The following is a 23,705-nucleotide window of genomic DNA, read 5'->3' as shown; positions in this document are numbered from 1 at the left end:
GGAAAGGAAACCCCTGGAGTGTGTCTGATGTGATCGTTCTCCTCTGTGCCACCATTTTTCCTCCTGCTGTGGGAGCGCTAAATGATAATGCCTGATACCTTACTGAATAAAGCCTGACACGGTTTCCAGCTGTGAGCATGTGATCAGTTTTTATGTTTGATTTTTGCACACAAGTATACTACTGCAAGCATGTCCACAAACTACTTCACAAATGCTTAAGGGAGGAATTGCTATTGAGAATCAAACATTAAACAAACACTGAGCAATTGCATTAAAAAAAAAAATACATTTATTTTAGAAAGCCACGTTTCTGTTCAAAACCAGAATTTAAAGACAAAATTAATTTATATTTAATGGTCCGGTATAACCAGACAGGCAACTCTCACTGACTACTCTCAGGCTAATTCTTGTCTTAGATGAATTGTCCAAATAGAAAAGAGATTACGTTCCTCCTTGTATTTTGTTATCATGATTAAATGTGATTGTAATTATGCAATGGGTTGATTCATTTGTGAGAAACATTGACTAATATATCTTCTAATAGGTCATTTTAAAATGGAGTCTCATAGGCTGTAATTTTTAAATCCATATTTTTCTTGAAGCAGCATATTACACATATATGATTTTGGTTTTGGTGACATATTTTGGCAATATTAGTCTTACATGTCAGAGGATTCTATTTTAGTGTCTTTCTAATAGACAATATATATTTCTTACTGTTAATTTGCCGATATACATAAAAAGGCTACCTATTCAAACCAGTTATTCTGAATTAAAAAATAAGATGCCAACAAAACAAAAACAAATTATCAGTATACTTGTTAATTCTGAAAACCTACTGCTATAATTTATGAGGTCTCTAGTATGCCATGATATTTGTTAAACACTAAAACTTATCAAATGCTACTTCCTGGCTCACTAATCAGTGAGGTAAAAAAATGGGGATGGAGGTTCTTGAAGGAATACATTAGAAGAGGAAAAAGAAAAGTTATTGTACTTTTAATGATAAGATAGTTTAATCATTGGTTGGGGGTTAGTGGTTTAGAGATGGGAGGCACAAGTTTATGAATTAATGAAGAATACCTATATTCATCTTTAAAAAAAAGAGAAAAATATGACTTCTGTGCCAAATTCTTGGTTTTTTAAATCCCACTCATTATCCTCTTGCAAGTATCAGATCAGGAGAGGGGGCCACTCCTGTTCTCAGGCTTGTTTATCAAGTATAGTACTAGATACTGAGGGGCAGAAATGTTACATTTATAGAAAGTCAAAATGTCAAGTTTCTCAACAAAAGTAGAAAAAAATCAAACATTATATTCCAAACTTCAGCACCTGTGCAACATGAAAAAAATAGAAACAGCATGGTGATAATTTTGGAGTGACTCTGTTTGGTGGCTACTCTTTGTTTTTAGCTTCATATGCATCTACTTTAAACACCAACTGAACATTTCTAGTGATGATCACTTATTTTCTTTTCTTGTGGAAATCTGGTATTTCCTGATTATCCTAATTATTGACGGTTTCTAATTGTGTCCTTATGGTGGGTGACAGTATTAAATCACTTTAGACATTCAGTCATCACCTTTAGGGTGAGCCGTTACAATTCCAAGGAAGATTCATAAAGGAGAGGAATGGCAGTTAGTCATTAAAACCTCTACAGAGATGAGGAAAGTACCGACATTGCTTTCATGAACTTTCCTCATCAATGTACTGGCAAAAGAACAACTAGTCACATAAGCACTGCATCTTTGAATATCTGGGAATTGAAGATTGTTTCCAGTCTTGTTTTGGATTTCCGTAAGTCGTCAAATACTCTCTTTCTCTCTCTCTGTACACACACACACACATACTACACACTTGTAAAATCTATGCGAAGTATACATATGTAAAATACATGGTAAACATACTTGTTAAATATATATGTTAAATGTGTTTATGAGATATATGTTAAATATATATATTCAATGTATCTTAGATAAGTGTATATGAGAGATCTATAGCTATTCACTATCCATCCATCTATCTACTGCTTTGAAATGTGAGATTAGTTAATGGCCATCTTTCTTCCAGTTCATACTTTAGAATTTAAAAATAATATGGTGTTTGGGAAATGGTGGAGCATTAGTGTAGGCATTTGCCAGGATTAAAACTTCCAGGACTAGGTGGAATATAGTGGGTGGGGGAAAAGGAAAGGGGGAGTAAAAAGTCACCAGATAATTGACAGCAACTGAAGTGATATGTGTCATGAGCAGATTGGACTCTGACCCATCATTCCACATATGTATACTTCAGTTTTTTCCTGTTAAATGCAAATAATCATATTTCTTATTCCACATACCCTGAGCTGCTGTTCCCAAACAGCTGCCATATCTTGTAATTTATATCACCCAGAATCAAGAATATCCCTTTTTTGTGTGTACCATTTAAAGAGGGAAAAAGCTCTGCTAGAAACCGCCCCCTGTACACATCCCCTCGTGGTTCATTGGCCAGAACTGTGGCACTTGCTTTTGTTTCAACCAATTGCTTACAAGAGGGTCAAATCTTTTTCTGAGGCTTTAAAACAGAGGACTGAAGTCAGCTCAGAACAAGGAAGAATAGTCTTGTAAAGCGTTATTCTTCAGTTTTAAATAAGAAAGAAGCTTTCTGGCCCACCAGAATTAAGCATTTTATGGAGTCATTGCAAATCTTATCTAAATCCTGTTTGATTTTGAAAGGTGACAGTGGCTTTTAGAATTATTCGGTTTAAGTCATTCAGAAGTTCTTTTGAAGTAAAAATTAATACAAGATAAACAGTCTACTACCTTATCTTAGGTAAATCCACATCCCTATGCTCTCCTACCACCATTGTTCCCAATTAAACAGCCAAAAGAGTCAGTCCTTAGAATGGATTAATGACCTGCAAAATTCCATTTAAACATAGCCATTCTTGAGTTTTATTAGTGGAAAAATACAAACTGGTCTGTGGTCATGGATTATTACAGATTCACTCCAGACTGCTGAATTGAACTCTGATGAACCTGCGACACTCTCCATTAAACCTCAAAATGAGCTTTCTCTTAATTGGGGAGTAGGAAGAGAAAAGTAAACTAGTAGCTGGTAAATGCCAGACTTGTGAATCATTGCTTTATTTTGGATAGAGTGTTGAAACGTTTTTAGATGTGCATGGAGGCGAAGGAGAGGGAGTGGCAAATAAGTTTATTACATTTATTAAGACCTATTCTGTTCTAGTCAATGGTATTTTAAAAAATCTAAATATAATATAAAAAGGACAGTAGTATTCGAGTCATTTTTAGATCATAAAATTGATTTCAGAAAGGTTAAATGACTTGTGTCAGGCTAAATAATTAGTGGTGGATCTAGGATTGAAACAAATGTATTCTATAGATATTTAATGAGCTAAGCTCTAGAAATACAATAGTCAAGAAACCAGACAAATCTTTGCCCTCTGGAGCCTATAGTCTAATTGAGGAAACCTATACTAAAAACGATATTTAAAATATACATGATTATAAATTGTGATAAATATTATGAAAAAAGTATGGGGTGTTCTCATAGGGAGACATCATTTCCATTGGTGTTCCCACTGGAACATCTAAGTGAAGAAGTGAAGAATGAGGAAATATCACACCCATGAAGAACAGAGGCAGCTCTGTTCTCTGTGAGGATTTGGCCTATGTTAAGGCCCTAAGTGGGAGCTGAGATCTGGACAGTGTGACCAGAACATAGTAACTGAGGGCTGATGAGATGAGGCTGGAGAAAAGGTAAGGACTAGATTTTTGTAGTTTTATAAAAAGTCATGATATAGATTTAGATTTTTATCTGAAGTACAGAGGAATATCATTGAAGCAAGGAATATCGTAATAAGATTAACAAAATCTTATCGTTACCATGTAGGAAGTGCATCGGAGGGATTTCTTTTATATTTAGATAATTCAGTAAACATTTTTAATCATAATTAGATGTGTCTAATTTGTGTTAGTTAAATGAATGAATGCATAAATGAATCTGCAGACCACATGTGGAATAGTGCTTTAAAGACAAATTATTTTTTGATAGCCAACACTGGAAATTGAATTATCTGATAAAATGGCTCTGAGAAAATATTAGTATATAGTTCTAATGACAAAATTTACCTACCCTAATTTGCTTTTGTTTTTTCTTACTCTGTCATATATTTATTTATACTTCAAGAGACTGAGCTTTGTCTCAAAATGTGTTTCTTTTTTTTGAAAACTTTGGTTTTTTTTTTTTAATTAAAGCTTCCTAATGCTAAATATCTAACAAGCTGCCAAGTGATTTTAGAGTAGCATAGAAGATTTTAGAGTAGAGGAGATCAAAATGTGCCTCTACCCTACAGTTTTTAGAATTCTGAATATAGCTGTTAAGTCTGTATTTGTGTGTCTTTTAGTATATAGAAGATGTATTTAAAAGTTTCCTGGTTCCTTTTTCCCTGGTTCCTTTTTCCCGAAGCAGAGACATTAATGGGCTATTATGATTATGAGGATTGTACTGGTGTCTTACGAAGAAATTATTACCAGGGGTATATGCATAGTCAATTGTATATAAAGATAAGCATTGACCCTCAAGATGTCCACTTACATTTTTAGCCTTTTTAGAAGCTGTCTGATCCACAGTGAACTATTAATACAGTTTTAAAAACCAAAACACAATACAAAACAGAATTGGAAGGCTGCATAAAAGGTCATCATTGAGGAAAGATAATGTCTCTCCCCACTGGACATATATATATGCTAAATCCAGGTCATAGAGCACTTGTGATGATCTCCTTGTGAGCACATCTAACATGGGTGACCATTTGGTCTTTGTATTCTCTGGTGACCAGGCATTCGAATATGCTGTCTTCTGTTTAGAATGTCTCCTTGCCCTTTAAAATGCAGCGATGCTACCTTTTTAGGGCAACTTTCTCTGAATTCTCCTTTAGGTTAAATTAGATTACATTCCCTTGTTATGGGCCCTCTGAGCACCATGGCATTTTTCACAGCTTAAATTGTACAAGTATTTGCTTGGCTATTTGATTAATATCTAGTTTGTGAGCCCTGTAAGCTTAACAAAAGTGTCTGTTTTTGCTCAATGGCATCCAGCTTGTATGAATGCAACTAGGTGAAGGCAATTGATATCTCCTTCAATATCATAATAAAGTAGTATTTTCAAGGTATTTCTTACCAAGATTAAGTTTATTGTGAAATGTGTCTCATTGATTTTTAGAACTTAATACAAATTTCTTCCCCTTTTTCAAATAAATCAACTGAAATTGAAGGCTTTTAGCAAGCACTTAGTTTCAGTGTTTGTCTATGATCCACACTTAGAAATTCACTTTACATCATGACCCTGTACCTGCATTCATCATATATATGAATAAAAGTTTCATGAAAAACTTCTATTGTACTGCAAAACTCCCATTCTGCTGTAAAAAATAAAAGGATGCTGGTCATAAACCCCAAAATTGATTGTATCTTTCACTAACAGGTCGTGATGAAATATTTGAAAAGTACTTAAACTATTGATCTAATTAGAATCTTCCCCCTTACAAAATAAATCACTCAGAATTTAAATTGCCTACTCATTGATGGTTTTACACGTGCTTCTTAATTTTTTCTTTAATACTATTCTGCATTGCCCACATTTTTTTTAACCATTGAGTATATTGCATTTATAATCAGAAAAAGATTAGGAAAGTAAAGTTGTCCAGTTGCTTTGTCACTGCTATAATATATACTTCTTTCATATTCTAACATTCTAAATCTTAGCTTCTCACTAACTTCTCAATTCACATTGGTCTCATCTTACCAAGGATTCCTCTTCTTCAAATCTTCACATAATCTTTCAACTTCCAATTTGTACTCTGAAGAGCTATTATGTAAAACTAGTTTCCTAGCTCTTCTTTTGCAAAGTCTCACCCACTCACATCCAATATATAGATGCTCTGAAGACAAGTACTGTGGGTGTCACTTGTAATTTAGATGATCAGGTTCTAGCCAGGAAATGCACTTATTCCAGTATTCCAGTATGTATGTATAATACAAAGTATATTGTATTGTTTGTGTTTAACATTGTTTGTTAGTATCATTATCAACAGTAATGTTATTAATAGCATTGTCAGAAACAACAGCAATCACCAAGATAACAGCCTTAGCAATAGTGACATTTACAGTATGCCATTATATTAATTATCACAATGGATCTGACAGGCTGCTTCTAAGAATTCACATTAGTGAATAGTTTATGATTTTAAACTCAAGAGGAAAACTAGAAGCTACATCAATCCTAATATGCCCTTGTCTTCATGTACCTCCCTCTTTTTCTAAGTTTAAAAAAACAAAGAGGAAATAGATAAAAACATTCCCAAACCAAATTTATTAATAGAATTAAATAAGTTGTTAGCTCTGTAATAAAAAAAAAAAAAGACAAAGTGCATGATTTTTTTCCTCCATAATTTGATCAGCGTCATTTGGCTGCATACAAGTAGTTCATCGGAAAGAAATGTGTGGACCCAGTGAAGGGAAGCCATGAAAAGCAAAGGATTCTTGCAGATTTTACATTTCAAATATGATTCAATTGAGAAAATTCTTTCCTCTGTAGGGGAAAATAATAGTCTATTGCCTGTAAGTTAGTTTTATAATTTTGTACATTGTGGATTTTATAACCATAACATTAGAAGTGGGATGAAAGTCATTATCAGTGGAATGTCCTCCTGATCTAAGTTAGTAGAACTAAACTTCACAAAAGAATTCTTTTCTTTTCGTGTAAATTAAAAGTTTATTGTAATTTATGAAGTGAACTTATCTTGATTCTGAAAGCTTGTTATTTACTGGTCAATAATGTAGTTATTAATTCCTGTGTCACTGGATAGATATGAATGCTCTGTGATTAAAGAATCCTACTGATTAGGGGTTTCTAGAAAGCTTAAAGTTATCTGTTTGATTATTTACAGATTTAGTTACCATAGAGGATATTATCTCATGTGTCCTGCCTTTACTTTTAGTTATCTGAAGTAATTATTAGATGAAAATATATTTGAATTTTACCAACTGTCTTCTTTGACAGCCTGCTTGTTCAGCTAGCTTCTATTAGAAACCTATAAAACTGATGACCCTTTGAAAGCCGTGAGTATGTGACATTAAATGCTGGAAATAATTATGCTTAAGCAACAGTCCAAAGTACATGACACATACATACTCATTGCTAACTTAGGATAATCTTGTTTTGTATTTATTTTTGGGGTCATAGAGTTAAACTTGATTAGGTAAATTTTATTTGTATTGTTAGGTTTTCACCTATAGTTGTAGCTTATGTTTATTTATTTAAAAGTATAATGTATAATTGTATATGATTTGTTGAAGATATCTAACCGAGGGCTAACTTACGTTATGGCTATGTTACATAATTTATAACACATGATTAGTGAGACAAATGACATTTATCTCTTATCTTGGGAACTAAGCAATATTGGGCATATTTAATATTATACTTGAATTATGAAATAGTAATGATAATGAAATTAAAAGGCAAATCCAGGTTCTTTTACAAATCAATATTGAAGAGTTGGATCCAACTGAAATACAATTCAGGCAAATATGGCTGTCAATAGTCACGGGCCTTACATAGAAGAAAAAGCTAAGTTAAAATACGTCATTCCTCTGAACCTGTTAGAAGTAAATGGAGAGAAGACTTTTCATCAGATACTTTTCCTAGAAATGAGCAGCTTGGTTTAATCTCTTGGAAAATTCCAAAGGAAATATGCACACAGCATCAGATGGAAAGCACATTATAGGTGGCTGTGCCAACCTTACAGTTTCTCAGAAGGCAAAGTGTTAACAGAAACCATCATTCCAAGTCAAACTGTATGGCCTTGTATTTAGCACTGACTCATGAAATATTTCGAGGCTTACTCTTATGTATTTTGACCTCTTGTGGAGGGAGACTCGAGATCATAGTGGCCCTCCTCCTCATTAATAATGTTAAGGGAATTTGAGGCTTAGGTATGTTCATACGATAAGATGAGAGATTTGGACCAAGAGCTCGAGTGTCCCAACTTCCAGCTCTGACCTTTGTTCATTATTTTATATTCACATGTAACCTCTGTTCGTGCATTTGTTCCATTAAAGCACTTTGCTACCTACTGAGATTCAACAGATGAGATGAAAAGTAAAATTGTGATAAATGAACCTGAGGGATAGCATGCTGCATTTGCTTTGGGCTTAAATTCTTGAATTTAAGGGACTTTGGTAATTCTAATGGGTACTTATACCTTCTTATCTTTTTTTTTTTTAAACCTATGTTCCTGTGATGTGTAATCGAGTCTGTTTTTTGAGACATTGTCTCTTGAGAGAAAAGACAGGTTCTCCCTAAATTCTCCAAACCCTTTCTCAGTGTTTGGTCATTGCTATTAAGTAAAATTTACTGCAGTCAAAAGAACTGGGCAGATGTTAAAAACCCTCATGGTCCCCACCAGCCAGGGGGTTCCTCTGTTTGTTATTTCCTGGCTGCTTGGCATGTTCTTGTGGTATAAAACAAACCTCCATTATAAAGGATTATATGATGAGTCAACAAGCATGTGAAAGATAGCAACCTAATGGTGACTCCCAATTATGTGAAAAATTACTGTAATCACCCCTGCTGTAACACCCGTCTGTTGGCAAAGTGGTTGATACTCTTGAAAAGCTTTAAAAGAAGGCCCAGTGTATTAAATAAAAATCTCTGTTCTGTGTGTAATCATAAAAATTAACACTGTCACTTTTTCAAAAATTTAATTGGTGTCCTAAAGGGAAACCTACTAGGCTATGTAAAGTAGCTATTATGAAAATGTTTAGCCTTTTGAATATATTTCAGACAGTGTTTGTGTTGCCAGATTTGTCAGCCAAAAATTCACTAAGCAGATTTGTCAGGGGCTGAGGCCATAATCTGTAAAATAGATATTGGCATAAAGATTAAAGATCAAGAGAATTATATAGATTTGCTACCATATGCCAAGATTTCTTTTTAAAAGTAAGTTTATTTTGTGTGGGCTGTAACCAGAAGCAAGCTCTATCTTCGTTTGGTATTTAAAACAGTAGCATTTCCTGCAGAGGAAGGAACAAAACTGTTTGGTTCACACACTTGGGGTGCCAGTGGTGGCGGTAGGGCAAGATGTTTTTGACATTCTGTTCCTTATTTCCTGTCTCTTCTGCTACAGTGTAATTCTCATATGAGAATTGTGGATAAAAAATTGAGCACACAAGAACTGTCGAATCCATAGTTACGATCTTCCTGGGTGGATGCCGAAGGAGCTGGCTGGACACCTTTGCCTTTCAGGGAATGTGTCGCTGACATGAAGGGTACAGACACTGCAATTAGGCTTCTCTTTTCCTACCATAGATAACATCTTCACATTTATTAAGCTCCCATTTTGCAGTTTTATACTGAGAAACCTCACTGACCAAAAATGGTTGGGTGTGAGACTGCTGGGTTCCTGTGCTAGCCTTTTGGCAGCCTTGCCATGCGGCTCTGAACAAGTCATGAACTCACTGTACTCTCCATTTCTTAAATAAGGGTATGAATTAGGTGGTCTCTCAGGACACTTACACTAAAATTTTGTGACTGTAAAGTATCAGATCTTGTATAGGTTGCAAATATAGCCCTCCCAGATGCAGCAATAAAAAGTACTCTATATTGTCATAATACATGCTTCAAAGTTTAATAGAATGACAGAGTGCTTCCCAGAACAGCTGGTGGGCGGTGGGGAAGGGGAGGTGGGGTGGGGAAGAGTGTTATGTTAAAAACTAGAAAAATATGAAGTGTCTCTTGGAGTTTCAGTAAGTCACAGACTGGAATGCTTTTCCTAGAGCCGTGCACACTGTCTGGGGCAGATTTACAACGGCCAAATATAGTAATGACATTCTTGCTCATTTACACTTTTGAGATGACTATGGATGAAACTTGTGGTAACACTTAATAATCTTAACAGCGTTTTAACAGAGAATACCTCGTCCATAGGTAACTCTAGGACACAAAATAATTAATTTACTTAGATGGAAAGGGAATCACATACAATTTGTGTGGGAACTTACAAAGTCGTTTACATTCAAGTGCTTTTCCAAGCCACTTTTAAATGATATCTTCATCACACAAATGAAATAGTGCTCGAAGAACCGCTGACTGAGAGAAGTGGCAGGCCGTCTTCCCAGACTTTGTTCAGTATTCACATCCCATCACGTTGGTAAACATAAATATATCACAGTGCTTATTCCAACACTCACAAGTTATCTATATAAAGACAAACTACCATAGATTCTCTGAAATAGATTTTCCTTCCATTTCTCTTTTTCATTTTGCATCCTGTATATTAACCGTAAAATTTATCTTTTTGGGGGGAGGGGGGAGTGGGGGAAACAAATTATAGACCCCTCCTGACTCCACCTCATAATTTTACACATTTTTCTTGAGACAGGCTCTGCCACACCGAGACAAAGTTAATGGCAAGCAGGAAGTCTAGGAAGTATCCAAAATGGGTTTCAAGTCTGACACCGTGGTTGCTGACCTAAGAAAAAAGTAGAATTGTCACTGGGCTGGAGTACTGGGACTTATTCTTTAGGAGCCGCTCTTTGTCCCTCTTGTTAGATGTAGCAGGAAAGGAAGGGAGATCACCTGCAAGATGTTTTCATGCTCACATAGACACTAGGGGGTGTCCAAGGACCAAATGTATTTCTCCTTCCCTTCAGACTTGTCTCCTCAGTACTCCTAGGTCCAGCTAACTTAAAGTACAGAAGCTAGGGGAAAATCCATCCAATTAATTCCTGTTTTGTGCTGAAATGAATAATGTGGGGTCAGTTTTATCATCAGGCCCCAATTCCCTTGAATCTCTGGCAGCAGTTGTCATCTCAGGGTTCAGAGCCAGGGACTACCCCATAATAAAAGCCACAGGTGACAGAGAGTGAGGTGCTCTGTTATCAAATGCATTTTTACCTCTGTGTTTGCCAGAAAATACGTGTAGTTGAAAAGAGGTCACCGATTTTTCTTTTCTTTAGTTTGTTTCAGTTTTGGTCTGTCAGTGCTGAACCTGAGGCAGGAGCATTGTGAGAAGACTGATCCCTGCCTTCTCATTCTTTCTGTGGGGTCCGGTTTGCTTTTTAATGTAGATTATTTGTTGATTATTACCTTTAGAAAACATTTGCACTTGCTGCTGTAGACATCTTCAGGCCTTTGGGCATGGGTCTCTTTATGAATACCTATTACTTCTTAATTATGATGGTTTAATAAGCTACGTCTTTCATTTTCATCTCCTATCTCTCTTCTCCTGTGATTCTTCTCCCTTTGCTATTGGTCCCTAAGGGCATGTTACTGGCTCCTTTTCTTTATTGCTCCTGTCTTCCTTTTGCCCCTCCTGGTGAATTAAAAAAATAAATAGAATGCATTTTAAGGATGACAACAGTAATAATAAAGTCAGGAATTGCTTTCCAGCTAAATGCACTGATTGGAAGTCCTATTGAAAATAGCATAAACCTAATTGAAGTAGTCAACCCCTCCCATACAGGTCATGCTATGCTATATTAAAATGAAGGTAAAACAAAGCTTGTGACATTTCTGCATTTCCCAGACTCACTTTTCCTAAGACATATCAATAGTATTGACAATAGTATTGTATTTTGCTCCCCAGTGACCTGGGCTGTCATCTTATGGTTCCAGATAATTCTTTCATAATGAAACCTTATGGTATCCTTTACCTATAACAGTCAACAAAAAATAATTATGTTTCCACATGTAGAATTCAAAAATTTGGAATAAATCAAAATTGTAGCGATGAACTAGCTACGACACTGATTATTTAGATAATGTGGATACATAATACCCACCTAGTGTAGCTGTTAAAGATGCTAATACATTTCCTAAATTTATGAAAATATACAAATTGCTAAAGAAACGTCTGATGTGAAATTATCAGGAGAGCTGGGATTATATACAAGGATCTGTTATTTGATTTCATTTTGAACAGTTTAAGTAGACTCCTCGAGAGTCATTAGTCGGTCCTAAGCTTTATTACTGGTCTCTTATATTAGATGGAACTGACTATCAGATTTGATGGCAAAGCACTAGCAGCTGGGAAACTGCTCTTTCTTTCCCCTCTCATTTCCCAAACAATGTTTGCACTGATTAATACTATGCAACAAGACATGACGCAGAGATTGTGTTGGCATTGTGTTCTGATGACCCCACACATTGTGTGCGCTCCGTGGTTCCTTTTGCTGTTCATAGTTATATGGGTTTATCAGAAATTACATGTCAGGCTCCCGATGAGTGTAATTGTATACTGATTGTGTATAGTTTTTTAAACCTCATTATTAGCCTTGTATGCAAACCAAATAAAAGGAAAGTTTAAAAAAGGAAAAAGAAAATAGCCTCCACCGGACGTCATGTCAGAGCCCAGGTGTTTGAGCTTGGGTGCAGGGGGGAAACAAAATGTTCTCTTAGGGACATCTGCTGCAGCCATGTGCTTGAAAAAGGCCCTAATGAACAGAGGGGGAAGGAGAGGAGTGGCTAGGGTGTTGGGGGAGAGCTCTGTGGCTCTGCTTTCTTCTGGCTCTGTGCTCCTCTCATGCACGATTCATTTAATAACAAGGCAGGAGGACACTGAGGGATGCCATGTGTGTGTGTGTGTATGTGTGTCCTCATTCATTTAGACTTTCATTAATTGGTGCCCCTATGGCAATTTTTCTAAGTGCTTACCCTCTCCTTAGAATCATCATTAACAGAAGAAACAAAACAAAAATACTTTAACGTAGCCACAAAGTCAGGGGGAAAGTAGACATAGGAAGAGTGATGAAAGGAATAGCTCTTTTTTTCCCTTCCCAGGGCTCTGCCCTTCTGTCCATTTATAGCTGAGCATTTACTGGACATGTCTAAGACAGTTATTACACAGGGTGTGCATTCTTTGGACTCACAAGCAGGAAGCTCAGCAGGGAACGTTGAAGTATTACATACCAAGAATGAGGGCCATTAGAATTAGACTTGTCTCTAATGTGGGAAGTACTTAGTTCTCTTTTAAAAACCTTTAATCAGTATACAGTGGTTCAGTACACAGATGTTAGCAACAGTGTGAGGGCTCTCTAATTGTAATTTAAGTTATCCCTGCCTAAGGGCTCCAATCAAATTATTAGACTGTTGCAGTGAGTCTGTGGCTCTTGGTTGCACCTTGCAAGGGGGTATTTTCTGGAATGATGAGAAACAGTGGTTTCTCCTGGGAAGCAAATGTACCATTATGGACTTATTAGGTCCTTGATTAGATACACAGCTGATAAGTGAATAGACTTTTCAAGAGAAAATATTGCAGTTTATTTTAATCGGCCTAACTCAGCCATTGGGTTGTGGAAAAGGAAGTAAATGAAATAGAACTAAAGGAAATATGCATGCAGTTTTCTTAAAAGTGGTGGTAAAATTTTTTAATCAATTTTTATAATTTCCATTAGCACTTTAGGCTTGAAAGTAAAGGCTTTTTAAATTTGCTTGTTTGTTTTGTTTGTGTGTTGTTTTATTCCCCCAATGCTCAAGCGTGCTTTCCTGTTGACAATTTTCTGACTAGACTGCCAAGATTTAAAGAGTTAAACATTCGGACTGACAATTAATTAATTAAGGGAGTTCTAGAAAGTTAACCTCTCATTTCCTTCCTGAAATTCATGTTTATCTGATTTGCTTTAATAAGTGACATGCTATTGAACTAGTTTTACATACTTTAATTTGAAGATAATTACAGTACTATAATTCACATTTCAGATGCACATTAACTTTTCAAAAGATATTGAGCTAGATACTTCTACCTAGCATTTTGCTTATTTTTTTAGTAAAGTGTAACCTGAAGAATAATTGACTGGTTGTAGTAATATCTTCTGAGTCTTTCTATTACTAGGCATTTATTTGATTTTAATTGTGGAACCATTGGTCATATTGAGTTCATTTCCTGTTCATGTTGATTTCATGAGTCTCTCCATTAGTATTCAATTGCACAGTAATTAGTCATTAGTTCACCGTGATGTCTTCAAGCATGTGTATACTTATATTCTCATTTTCCACTCAGTTTCTGCAGTCATATTTGAATTCTCTCTTTCTTAAGGAGATGAAGGCTATGGTAAAGGAGACAAAATGCTAGATCATGAATTTATTAGATTAAGCATTTTGCCAAAAGGCCCTTAGTTAAAGCGTGCAAAACTTGATGCATTGAAAATGAAATAAGTGGCAGCTGCCTAACCACAGTACTGAAATCACTGAGATGTCAGAGCCTGGGATCTGAAGCATTTGTGATCAGAGGTGAGATAGACGCTATTTCTTGAAACTTCAGCATGGCGCTTGACCCCAGTGTGCACCTGGCTAATTCTGATTAGAGCATCTTCAGTTTCTGAAGAAAGGTCAAATTCCGACTTGTTACTAAGCTCCAGTAATGTGTAGGATTTTGCCATTTTAACTAACTGCTTGGCTTTGCAGATCTGTTTTCCTTTACAAGCGAAAGTGTTCTTTAAAAATATATTGTCAATGAAGTCATTAATTCCAAATTTGCTGTGTTTTTAGCTCACATTTTATCCAAGGTATTCATTTGGCTCCTACGAAAAGTAAATATGTCATTTGTCATAGTCTGTCACAGGCTCGTAATTTAAATCCTTTAGAAAATTGTTCCTGCTTTTTATTTGAGCTGGCTTCACATTGTTGTCCTAATTAAATTGGAATCTTATATCATTTAAATGTTAGACTTTAGAATGAAATTATCTTTATTCAAGTGATAATGGAGGTCCTCTTGGCAGAGCTCAAAAACTCTGCTTTCAGACTAGTTGAGTCAATGTTCAAGAAGCCATAGCTGCTGTGTAAAGGTTCCTATTAGCATTTACTCCCTATACAAAGAAGCAAGAGAGATAAGGTCGCCAGGATAGAGTCTCTTCTCTTCCTCCAAATATACTAGTTCTACAGTAGCTTATTCTTATCCCTCCTTTTTTGTCACTGCCCGAAGTTAGTTTAATTGTTATAACTCGACTAAGCAAAAATATTTTACACAATAGTATGTGCATATGAATCTCTCAGGGACTCTGATAAAAGGCAGAGTCTGCCTCAGTAGGTTTGGGGTGGCCTCAAGATTCTGCATTTCTCATAAGCTCCCAGGTGAAGCCGATGTGGCTGGTCCATGCTTCACACTTTGCAGAGCAGGAGTGTAAAATGATCAGTAAACAGTGATAAATAAGAATTAGTATCTTTTCATCTAGCCCTTTTCAAGAATTGGAAAATCATTCTCAGATTTTAGGGCTAATAATGCCAATTGTTATTTTGACTTGAGATTTTTTTTTGAAGCCTTTTAACATCCATATTTGATCCCTTTAGAAACAACTGGCTTTCGTAAAAGGAATATGTGTGGCTTCAAATTCGTGCTCCTGACTTAAACATACTCATTGCAGTATGGTTTTTACATATATATTAAACTTATTTTTTTTGAAGTTAGCTTACTTCTGTATCTTTTTTCTTAAAATTAACTTTAATTTTGTTTAAACATCTAGTCTTGAGGAATTAATTTTCATTTCTAAATTTAGCAGGAGAACTCTTTCCTCAAAATAATTCCAATAAGTTAATGATAAGGGATGCCAATTTCAGAATCACAAAGAACTGTGAAAATCCCCAGATATTCGAAGTCGCTTAAGACAAACGTCCATGGAGGGTATGGGTCTGTGTGTGGTGTGGTTTTTTTTGAAAAGTAAATTAAGTCAACAAAGCTTAGTTTATTCATTTCTGTGGGCATAGAATCTGCATTTCTTGGCCCTGGTTTCTCTTCTTAATGGAGTCTCAATTGCGAATTGTTTTCTGAATTGAATTATAGTCTCTAAAGTTCCCTAGATCTATTTGAAGAACTCTTAAAATTTTCACTAAGTTTTGGGAGACAGATTTTAAGAATGACTGTTACCCATTTGTGAAGTAGAACCCTCTTTATCTTCATCCCTTTCTCTCTCTCTCCCTCTCCCTTCTTCCCTTCCCTTTTTTTTCCTTCTCTTTTTATGTGTCCGTTGGATGAAAAATGAATTTTAGGTACAGGGAATTAGAAAAAAATGCAAATTATGATTAGTCCATGAAACTTTTCAAACTTTTTCTTATGGCGTGAAATCAAAGGAAACATTTTCTACTTTTCAGTTATACCCTACCAAGTTTGTTCACATCAGTGATTCTGTTCTTAGATAATGTGTAAACTTTGAAGAAAATACTTTAAAAAGAATTTGATGTAATGCTATTTTAACTTTTAGATATACAGTACTTTTAAAAACTCATATCAGTCCACGAAACCGAACAAAGTGGATTAGGGTAAAGGAAAAATTAAACAAAACAACAATAAAATACTTATCTCAGACTTTATAGCCCAATAAGGCTTTAAGTAAATAAGGTAGAATCTCTCTTACATAAAAGCTGGTGGTGGGATGGAAGCAACAAAATGTCTCCAAAGACAGACTGAGACTTCTTTTGTTTATCTGCCTTTTCCTACCCAATTTGCTACATAGAAAATTACTTATTCTTTGGGAGCTTCAGTTTTTTCAACTATTAAGTGAGAATACTGGTAATTCCTAATGCAAAGGGTCCATTTGAATTAAATAAGATAATACACTTCTCCCAAGCATTTTGGGTTTCTTGGCTCTGGAAATAAAACAGAGAACAAAATAGGAAAGAAAAATCCCTCATATAGCTTACATTCTAATGGGGGAAGGCAGACAAGAAAATAAAAAAATGACAAATGTAATTAGTGTTATGGAGAAAAATAGGCCCAAACAGAAGAGAGTAAAGAATTCTAGGGCAAGAAATGGCAAGATGACAATTTAAAGTAATGTCATAGGAAAGATGACGTTTGAACAAAAGTCTCACTGAGAACAGTGGTCTAAGCAGGAGGAACAAGTGCAAAAGTCTTGAGGCAGGGGCATGCCTGGAATGTATGAAGAAACTGCAAAGAGGGGAATGTGGCTGGAAAGAAGTGAATGGAAGAGTGGGGGAAGGTAAAGTCAGCGAGGTAACTGTGAGGCCAGATCATACAGGGCCTGATGGGTTCTTTGTCATTCTATGATTAGAAGTTTGAGCAGGGGCATGACATGATCTAACCTATGTTTTTAAAAGGAGAGATCCCACTGTTGGTTGATGGCAGTGGAGATATGAGAAGTAGTTACATTCTGCATATACTGTGCAGGTAGAGCTGACAGGATGTTCTGTTGGATTTGGATGTGGAATGCAAGAAAAGAGAGAAGTCAAGAAGGATTCAGCTTTTTCCTTTGGCCTGAGGAACTGGAAAGAGGGAGTTACTGTTTGTTAAGACAGAGCAATCTGTGTCGGGAGCAGATGTGGGAAAGGCAGGAAGATCATGAGTTGAATTAACACATCATAAAATTTGAGAAGCCTCTAAGACATCCCAGTGAAGCTATGAGCTGGGAGTTTGGCAAATGCGCTGGTCTGGAGCTAAGTGGAGAGATCCAATCTGGAAATGGAAAACCAGGAGAGGTCAATGGTAGCCTTGAAAAGAGAGGATTCCATGGGGACATGCAAATTACAGCCCACATTACATAGTAGGTGCTCAACAAACACTAGTTACCCTACATTTATTTTTCTTTAACCTTCTGACTTATAGTCTCATGCCATTTTATATATATATAACTGATATAAAGAAGATCCAGGTGGAAAATTGTTTGTTGTTTGCATGTTTGTGTGTTTTCTTTATTTCTTCTAAAGATGTATCATTCTATATCTTTTGGCTATAGTCTGTGCTTCTTGGTTTAAAATACTTTTAGAGCTTAACTTCACTTGAACTAAGCCATATGTCTTTGTACTTGCTCTCTTTCTGTTGCGTATACCATAATATTTATCTCTACAAGCATTTATTAATACACCACCTGAATTGTGGGGTGCTATCATATAAACAAGTTGAATAAACTTTTGAATGGCCCTTTATGCCTTTGCTCTTGAAGAACATTCAACTTCATGCGAACAGGTTCATAACCTAAATAAGACCATTTAGGTGCTTAAAAGAACTCTGAGAAAATGTACACAGATTACAAAAGATGTTTTATATTACACCCAATATTGAGAAGAGCAACTGATATTTTAAGATTTTTTTAATGTGGTGATCAAAATAGCAACTGATAAGATATTAGGCCATCTGGAGTTTCTTGACCTATTTAATTATTAGAAATGTAATAACATTCAATTCTGTTTCTCCTCTCTATTGACATTGTTTTCCCATGAGGCATCTCATGTTGCTCCATGACTAAAAGGATCCATAACATACTTATGTTTCTATTTTATTTATTGATTTCAAAACTTTTGTGTTCAGTGAGTCCCTTTATCTATAATTTACCTGTTGCCCACTGACAGCTACCAGTTTAGAAGTACCACAACAAAGGTTGGGATGTATTGATTACTTGTTAATAAAGCATTTTGGCAGGAAATTTGCCCTTAGGAAAGCAGAATGCACTGATTAGAATCATGTGTTTTCGATGAAACCTTTTGTTGAGTGAATCTAATTTTTCCATAAGGAACATCTCTCTATATGTATTGGCTTATTTTTTTTTCTCAAGGGTTAATTTTCCTGTCCTATAGTTATACAGAGAGCACTACTTGAAAACACAATATATAATCATAGGTTTTAGTGATCATATTAATTTAAAAAATACCTATAGTACTAGGTATTAGCTAGTGTTAAAATGGTAATCATATTGCAATATATAAATATATTGAAGCAACATGTTCTACTTCTTAAATTACACAATGTTATATATGTCAACTATATCTCAAAAAAATTTAAAGATATAAAAACCATGTATGTAAAAAAAGAAAATACCTATAGTACTAGAGAAAATGCTTTTGTTAAAAGAATCTTGCAAGATTATATTATCTTTGTCAAATTTCATTTGAAATTAAAAAAAATAATTTAGGCAATCTTTTCTGACACAAATCAAATTAATTATATCTATAATTATATTTGTAACAAAAAGAAATTTTTCAGAAAAATAAAAACTGCCCACCTTTTATTATCATCACGTCTGGTCAGGGTAAGCTAATGGTTATAACAAAAAGTCTAAATTCTCAGTGGCATAACACAACAAAGTTGTTTCTCCTTCTTGACAGTCTAATTAGGACAGGGGTGCTTTGCTTCACATAGTCATTTAGAGACCCATGTTTCTCCCATCTAGTGTACTCAGTGCCCTTGGCTGGTTCATTTGTATCCAGACAGAGAAGATAGAGGACAAAGAAATAGCATGGCAGATTGGTAGGCGTTTTTAGAAACCCCAGGTCCAGAAATAGCATATATCACTTCTATCTATCCAGTTATATATCTGTCTAGCCAGAACTCAGTTATATGGCTCCATCTAACTGCAGGGTAGCTCAGAAAGGAGGTTTATCTGGGTGCCAAGAAGTGAATATAGATATGTCTTGGTGTTAGTGATCTGCTAAAGACTGTTAAATTAGCAACCCAGACCCCTAACAATAGTGGACTTCTCCTCATCTTGAAATTTTTCTTAATACTACTACTTCCCCCACCTACTCTTTTCTCCTGGTGTTTACCAAATTTTGAAAACTGTGAGGTGGGAGAGAGTTGCATTCTGAATTTAAAACCGATAAAGAATATATTTTTATTATTTAGGGAGATATTTATAACTAACTTGTATTGCTCTCTTTTATCATTTGCTTTGAACATTACCCTTCTCAGTTTTTAGGTTGCTTTTCCCTGCATTAGGGACCGACATCTATTAAAAATGAGTTCCAGCATGTTATACAGGCTTGTGGGAATTTTAAGAAGGTGATTCAGGTATATCGTCCTATTGTCTTCCTGCAAAAACGTTTATTGAACACCTACTATGTAGTTATACTAAACCCTTTGGAAATATTAATTTTTAATCATCAAAACGATTCTGTGAATTCGGAGTTTTCCTATTTGGAAGGAGAGGAGGCTGCTTTGATTAAGCTTTGATTCTAAAACCCATGCGCTTTCCACATCAGGCAGTCCATTGACTGCCCCTCCCATCCCCACTCCAGCTCCTGAGGCTTCTTTAATGATTGAAGGCCCTATCTAAGGCTCATCGTGTTTGACCATGTAGACAGAAGTAATTGCTTATCAAAACAATCAAATCTGTTGTGTGTATAGACATACGCTGAGCCCATCATCAAACCAGTGTACTCAAACTAGGGTTTAGAAAACTAACTTAAAAAGATCTGTAAATTGGATAAACATAATGAGGAAGAGATCACAGACCTTCTGCATATGGTTTTAAAAAAATGATTTAAAAAGATGAATAAAAAAATGAACTTAGTGCTGTTTCCCTAAATATTGAGTTCATTTTCCAATATTTTGTTCATTTTTTTCTCCTTTTCTCTCTCTCTCCAGCCCCCATTCATATTCTCTATTATTATTGACAAAGGAAACAAAAAGAAGAAAGAATAGAAAGATTACTTTTTCTTTGTCCATGGAATCCAAATAAATAGACATGGTATCAACTCCTGTAAAGATTTGCTCTTTGCTTCCATCTGCATGTCTAATCTAATTATACTAATAAAGTGAGAAGACAAAGGGAGATATTATACTAACAAGTGAAGTTTTCAACTTGCACGAGAAACATTTCTAATCCCTCTGCCCTGTACTCTCCTTTAAACAGTGATTTCGCATCCCTTGATGCTCAGCGGGGGGAGTGCCATTCTCTACCCCATGGCAAAATGGATCTGCATGCCTCTACGTAAAATTGGTCCACGTGTGAATTAGCTCTGAGTTGTATTGTGTTTCTTATACTAATATAATATTGTTCTAGTGCTTGCCCCTGATTAAAGAAATACATAAATAAATAATTTATAATTTAATTAATAAGGTATAATATGCAAAGCACAGTAATTTCAAACAGCTTGTAATGTCTCTAATGTACTTTCAATTTTTTATTTTACATAAGGGCTATATTCATTATGTGGTTATGATAAACATACTAATGAATTTTATTACAGGAACAAATTTAAACATGTAAATGAGATCAAATAGTATTAAAATGCAAACGATGGTGAAACTTATTACAAACTAACCTTGCCAACATACATGGAATGATGTTATTTTAAAACTTTGCAAGTTGTATTCCTTAAACAAAGGCAGTGCCTTTTACCATGTTCCTGAACATAAGAATTTGTGAACTGCAGGCTTTATTCTCATACGAACTCTTAAAAAAAAAAAAGTTAACTAGAATCCAAGGTTCGCATGTAACTTTGGATGACAATTAAAATCCCTTTTCTTGTTCCAGTGAACAGTAATCTGTGCATAATTACATTCAAATGAGATATTAGCATTTTTTGTGCTTACTCTTTGTTAATTGCAGAGTTCACTCACCATGGTGATGCTTTTGATGGAATCAGGCAACCTTATTGACCTGATGCCGTAAGGCGTGTTGGGAAATTCTGCTGTATTCTTCATTTTTTTTTTTATTTTGGCATTTTGAGGAGTCCTGCTGCTTTTATTACATTCCTGACACTTTTGTTAATAAATCATTGCAAAGTTAATGAAAATTGCATTCAGGCATATCCAAAATAATTGTGTCCTTTGTCATGCTAATAAATTGAAAGATGTTGATCCAATGGGCGAATGCATGCCCATTATGGAGAAGTTTGTGATATGGGTGCCTGTTGCACTCACACTTTTTCCTTGGCATATTATTCCATGTAAAATGTGAAAAGGAAAACAAACCTCAATATGTTTTATTTCATACTTTATGCAGTGAGCCTTTAATTAAGTCAGCAAATGGGTGAATTATATCTACATGGAAAGATAGAAGTATTTGTATTATGATTTATGAAAGGTTGTTAATATCAATAGGAATCAGCAACAGCCTAATATCAGACTCATGAAAATATGAAAAGCATGTTTAACTGACCTTTCTCTCACGCTTGGGGATTTTTCTACATTTATATATGACCCACTTGATTTAAAAATGACGATGATAATAACTCAACATTCATTTCCCAAGGCTTCTCCTGTACTAGTTTAGAAGGAAAGTAAAGAAATGCAATTTAATTTTTTTTTTCTTTTTGGCTAAGTGTTAGATTTTTTCATTCACTAAGCCTTAAGTGTACAAGGATGTACGTGAGTGTGTTTGGGAGATAGACACACAGTTACACTCACACACAAAGTGCAGCAGGTTTAACTGTTCCAGATAAGGAAGAGTATTCAGTTCAGAAATATTTAAACTCGTAATAGATTGTACGTGTGTGTGTATGTGTGTGCGTGCGCGCATGTGTGTATACATTTAAATTTATCTCAAGGAAGAACTCCAAGTAATTATTGTTGTCTTGGGGAGTTCTTAATTTATGCACTAGCCCATCATGCTGATTTTAGGTAGGTATTTATTCTGCTATTCAATCAAAAAGCATAGTTTCCATAACAACTGCCACATCAGATGAAACGTACAGCTTGGTATTTGAAATACAGGACTTCTTAGGAGATATGCTTCCTGACATATTGTGTTGAACTTGTGTTCCTTTCATTCTCTTTTAAGCTAGCAAGATCTGTGTTTCTATAAAGGACCATCGCAGTTTTGCATAATTATTACAATCCATCTGCACATTTCCAGGATTTATATTAAAGTAATTAAAGCCATTTTGTATTAGTGGGTGCTGTGTGGAACCGGCTTGGATGCAGGATTCTAAAAGTTCCCACTTGCCTGCTTGCTGTGCTGTAATTTGGAGAACAGAATGTTCCGTAAATGAGGTTTGGGAATACTACATTTTTTTTTCTTTCTTTCGTTTCTTTGCAAAGAAACTTTTTTTTTTCTCCAGTGGAAAATGGAATAAAAGGTTCACCTAGGGACTGGAATTAATGTAGTCCTTCTGCCCAGGGTTAAAAAAGAGCAAAATCACAGCTCACAACATTGTGCAAACCGTAATATATTTCTCTTTTTCTATGAAGAAATAATAAGCCTGTGTTTCTAAGGCAACTTTCTTCCAAAGAGCAGCAAGCAATTTAATTTATATTCTCATTTTCCCCAGCAGTATTTGTTCAAGGTAAACGAGGGCCAATATTATTAACCCCATTTTATGGATGGGATGATCGAGGCAGACAGGTAATGTTGTACAGAGCAGATAATGAGGCAGATAATGTACTGGGTGGAGGGGGGGCGGACGTCGTAGCAGGAGTAATAACTAATAATACCTGTTGTATCAAACCTACAGAAAGAACTAACTGAAAGTGCAATATTACAGTTGCTGAGAAAAAAACATGTAAGTTTCATGAACTTTCAAAGAGACAATTTAGTAGAGATTCGACCACTTCCGCTGTACGCAAGAATTTTGGGCATCTCCAGCGAGGCTTGCAAAGCATAGGTTTGGTTCTTGGTGTTCAGAATCTGTCTTAGGGGGATGTGTGGTATCAGCTTCCTCTGGATCACCCAATTGATACCATCCAATTAAGAAGACAGCACACTTAACAAAAAAGAGTTAATTTATGTAAAAACAAAAAAGTCTAGGGGTATTAAATTGTTTCCTAAATGGAGAATTCTTATTTTTTATTCTTGGAGGATGTTATCTCTCTCTCTCTCTCTCTCTCTCCCTCTCTCTTCTTTCCATCAAAGCTTTCTCTGCTCTAAGAGGAGAGAACAGATGATACTGAGCACTTTCTTCCCTGAGCCACTTATGTGCCAGACCATCGTTGTGATGCTTCCTAACAAATGGTTATTAACTGACCTTTCTGT

This window comes from Pteropus alecto, unplaced genomic scaffold (assembly GCF_000325575.1).
Source record: "Pteropus alecto unplaced genomic scaffold, ASM32557v1 scaffold131, whole genome shotgun sequence".
In the NCBI taxonomy this organism is placed as follows: domain Eukaryota; kingdom Metazoa; phylum Chordata; class Mammalia; order Chiroptera; family Pteropodidae; genus Pteropus; species Pteropus alecto.
Note: the sequence above shows the minus strand (reverse complement) of the source record.